Genomic DNA, 4,681 nt, shown 5'->3' with positions numbered 1-4,681 from the left:
GAGAGAGAGAGAGAGAGAGAGAGAGAGAGAGAGAGAGAGAGAGAGACGGAGAGACAGAAGACAGAGAGAGACAGAGAGACAGAGAGAGAGAGAGACAGAGACAGAGAGAGACAGAGAGACAGAGAGAGACAGAGACAGAGACACTGAGACAGATAGAGATAGAGACAGACAGAGAAACAGAGACAGAGACAGAGACAGAGAGGCAGAGAGAAGGAGAGAGACACACACACCTACACACAGAGACAAAGGACTTAACTGCCTGGACCCATCAAAAGTAGACTGTCAAGATCACCCAACTCACATGACCTGTCTAGACATGGGCCTTCACTCTTCTTATCTTATTGATGCACACATGTAGGTGGAAAATGACACAGCTACTCCATTTATGAGGAGGAAAGAGGGGAAATCCAGGGTAGTAAGTGGGTGAAAAGTCAGTAGTAAGCAAGCCAGACAGGGAGTTTCCTAAGCAGCTTAAAGCAGTGGTCCTCAGCTGTCCATCTTCTAAGGTACTGATTTCAAGTTAGGTTGACTCTCCTGAGCATGGTCAGCAGCCACCTCTGAGCATGGCACAGTCAGGCACATCAACAGAGAACCTCTGAAGAGCACGACTCTGCCTCCTACCCACAGTGAGTCCCCATACTTCAGACTAAACACACGGCCAAGTAAGCCCAGATTAAATAGGGCTTTATCGGGATAGAGTTTGGGTAATCTCTCAGTCAACAGAATCTGGGGAATGTGTGTGCAGAATATCCATTTTACAAATGTCAGGCCACAAAGTCAAACTCTTTTTGAGAGGTTGTTAAGGACTCCCTAATCCAGCTAATATAGGAGGCTGACAGGAGTTCCATCAGACTGGCTTCCAACCTGGAACCTGCTTTTTCCTACACAAAGACCAGTGAAGGATAGTCTCTGGAACCTCCCTGTAGTCATCTCCCCAGTGAACAATGTTGGCCTTGGTATGAATGAAAAGCACCTTGTCTAGGTGGCTCTCATTACTAATGAGGGTCCTGAAGAGCACACATCCTCACAGACACAGTACAACGAACTTTGTGTCACATTTTAACTTTGGGTACAAACTACAAAGTTCAAGTTTAAAAAGGTCACTTCCAATTAGACAAGTAGAATGTTTTAAAGTGGGGTGATGTTGTTATACCATCAAGAGAAGATAAGGTATTACAGTGGGTGTGAGCAGACTGCTCAGTAGACACTGAAGAGTCCTTGTCACACAAGCATAATGACATGGGTTTGAATCCCAGTCCCCACACAGAAAATCAGTCATGGGCAAGCACACGCATGCGCACACACACACACACACACACACACACACACACACACACACACCCCTATTACCCCAGTGATGCAGACGATGAAGACAAATGGGTTGCTGAGGCTCATTGGACTCCCTCCAGCCTAGCTTCAGATGCAACCATGGACCCTGTCTCAAGGAGTAAGGCAAAGCATGATAGATCAGGAATGACAGACATCTCATCTGGCCTCCGCACAAGCTCACACAGGAGCATACAACTGCACATAGGTGTTTATATAACACACACACACACACAGACACACACACAGACACACACACACACACACACACACACACACACACACACACACATCTGCTAACAAGTCTATGAAGCCCAGCCACAAAATGGTTAACACAGGCAGATAAGGGACAGGAGGAGCCTATAAGACACATGATTGTCACAAGCATCAGAAAATGACACCTTCTAGATTTATGTTGAAGCACATGGCTGGCTATTTTAATACTGCTGTCAGAACAGTGTGCTGGTAATGGAGGCTTAATCTGCTTGAGTCAGATGGCGTCACTTACTACAGATGTATGATATGACCCCCCAAGACTCCACACAAGAAACATGAACACTTCCACACAGGTTTTCTTTTTTTCTTCTTTTTGGTAGATACAAACATGTAAAGGATATGATCATGGCATCTACTACATGCGAAAGTGATTCCTGTCTTCTTCCCTTAGGTCAGAAAAAACTCATGTATCTATGTATGCCTGCTGCATGTTTGACATAAAAAGCAAACCTAAATGGGGTACACATACAAAGCAATGCTTCATGTTTTTTATTCTCCAAGGAACACTGATTCCCTGTCTTACTGGGAAACTTACAAAAAAATTTTTTTGATTCATGATATTCTTCATGATTCAGTTGTTTTTATGTGTTTGCTTGTCCGTCTGTTTGTTTTTACCACCTACACATCCTAAAGAAACACTTATTTTCTTTATTAAAATACTATTTATATCCCCAATTTAATAGGCTTTTTGAAAAATAACATATATAAACTAAGGAAAAATCCTCTTCCAATTTATTGTTAAACAGTCACAAGTACCTACTAATGAGACACATGTGCTTGGTGGTACCACCCAACGTCTTAGACCTTGGCATCACATTGGAGACCCACACCCTCATTTCTTATTCCATACTGATTTTCTTGATGTCCTCCTTGACATTACAGTCATTGCAGAACCCAAGTTTTGCACTGTTGTGACATCACTGAATGTGGAGGACCCCAGTAGTGAAACTGTGAGCTCCTTGAGCGAGGGGTTCATATGAGTCTGACGGATGTCAAGAATCACTATTTTCCTCCACTGCTTAAATATTTCCTGGCACCCCTCTGAGTGTGCAGTAAGACACAGGGGCTGCCTGGGAACCAGGAGACTAATCAACAAGAATGAGTCAGACTCTCCTATGCCACTGTTTGAGAAATATGAATGAGACTACCCCAGACGTAACCCTGAATCACAGCGACTTGTTAGCACGCCATTTGAATTCATTCTTTCCATAATTTGCAGTTTTTCATATGCTTTAAATGTTTTTATTTTTTAAGTGTGTGAGCATTTTGAGTGCCTGTGTGTGCGCCTGCATGTACTCATGAAGAGGGGATGTCAGAGCTTGGCATTTAGTATCATCTTAAGTAGGTCTCCATCTTATTTTTTGAGACAGAGTCTCTCCCGTGGAGCTTGTTGATTTGATTAGGCTGGATTGCCTAGTGAGCTTCAGGGATCCTCTGGAGCTGAGGTTTTACACACACACACACACACACACACACACACACACACACACACATACACACACACTACTATAAATACTACTACTATTATTACTACTATTACTATGTGCAGGTTTTTCTATGGGTCCTGGAGATCTGAACTAAAGTCCTTCTGCTTGCATAGCCAGCCCTTGACCCACTGATTTATCAGCACTATACATCACACACACACACACACACACACACACACACACACACACACACACACACCCGTCATCCTAACTATGTCATATAGTCAGGCAAGGTCAGAATTTTGGGGACAAGTGCTTGCTCACCTCAGGCAAAGGTCACCTCAGCACAGCTGCATGCTTATCAGGTGGTTCTGTACTGTGGTCAGCTTTCGGTACTTTTATTTCAGCCACGGAAGAGAATCTCCTTTACAGATGGGGACAGCACCACATCCAAGCCTCCTACCTGAAGCTGCTGTTCTGAACTTAGCTGCAGACTGTGAGAAGCATCAGGCTCCTCTGTTCTTTACTAAGAACAGGCTTCACCTGTTCTTACTAAAACTCCATCCTGGGTAATTTTCTAGGTATCATACAGTGAAAAGAAAGTGTTTGTCTTGTTCTGGAAGAGGAACAGGGACAGGGTTGCTTTTTCTCATTGCTCTGACAAAATACCTGGCAAGAGGAACTGGAAAGGAAGGGTCTGTTTAGCTCCAGAATCAAATGTACTGTCCACTGTGATGGGGAATGCATGGCAGCAGCAGCAGCAGACACCACATCCAGTCAGTGAATAGAGACGAATACTAGGGCTCAGCTCACTTTGTCCTTATTCAGTGTAGGATATAAGCCCTTAGAATGGTGCTGCCCCACCCACCTCAGTTAACCTCATCTAGAAACTCTCTCATAGACATGGCTAGAAGCTTGTTTCCATGGCGATGCTAGGTCCTGCCATGCTGGTGGTCAGTAGTAGTCATCACAGAGAGAGGAGGAGAAAGGAAAGATATGCTAGCCAACACTTAATGATTAGCTGAGAGGAAAGGAGCTCGATTTCTAGTCTCTGTCATTTCTGTGTCACAAGTACACAAATATTCCCACCATGGATGGGTAATGTCACTGAATTCGGGGTCAAGAAGTGGCTATGATCTGGCTTCACCTCTGAACAGAGGATTTCTTCTCTCTTCCTCTGTTTCCTCCTCCTCCTCCTCTTTCTTCTCTCCTCCTCTCTCTTCTTTACTCCTCTGGGTTTTTCCCCCCACATAGGATTTCACACAGTGCATGCTGGCCTTGAACTTGGTATATAGCTGGGACAGACCTTGAATTTCTAATCCTCCTGCTTCTACTTCCCAAGTACTGGGATCACAGGCAAGACACGAGTCACCCATCACACCTGGCTTATGCAGTTCTGAGAAATAAACTCAGGGATTCATGCATGGGAGGCAAGCACTTTACCCACAGATCCACATTCTCCAACCCCTTTCCTTTGCCTCTATGGCAGCCTGTGGAAGACTCTGATTCAGGGCACGTGTGTGTGTCAACTCTTGGCTCAAGTATCATATATATCCTAATTGAAAAAAAAAATTAATCAGCCAGGCGGTGGTGGTGCAAGCCTTTAATCCCAGCACTTGGGAGGCAGAGGCAGGCGGATTTCTGAGTTTGAG

The 4,681-nt window shown here is 44.5% G+C and overlaps 1 protein-coding gene across 2 annotated transcripts in view; it reads right to left on the bottom strand.

Annotated features, from left to right (window-relative positions):
- Rora (RAR related orphan receptor A) overlaps window positions 1-4,681 on the bottom strand; it is a 737,605-nt gene that overhangs the window by 413,071 nt on the left and 319,853 nt on the right. The window lies entirely within an intron of this gene.

The sequence above is a fragment of the Mastomys coucha genome, unplaced genomic scaffold, assembly GCF_008632895.1.
Source record: "Mastomys coucha isolate ucsf_1 unplaced genomic scaffold, UCSF_Mcou_1 pScaffold23, whole genome shotgun sequence".
NCBI classification, from domain to species: domain Eukaryota; kingdom Metazoa; phylum Chordata; class Mammalia; order Rodentia; family Muridae; genus Mastomys; species Mastomys coucha.
This window is presented reverse-complemented; position numbering and strand designations above follow the sequence as displayed.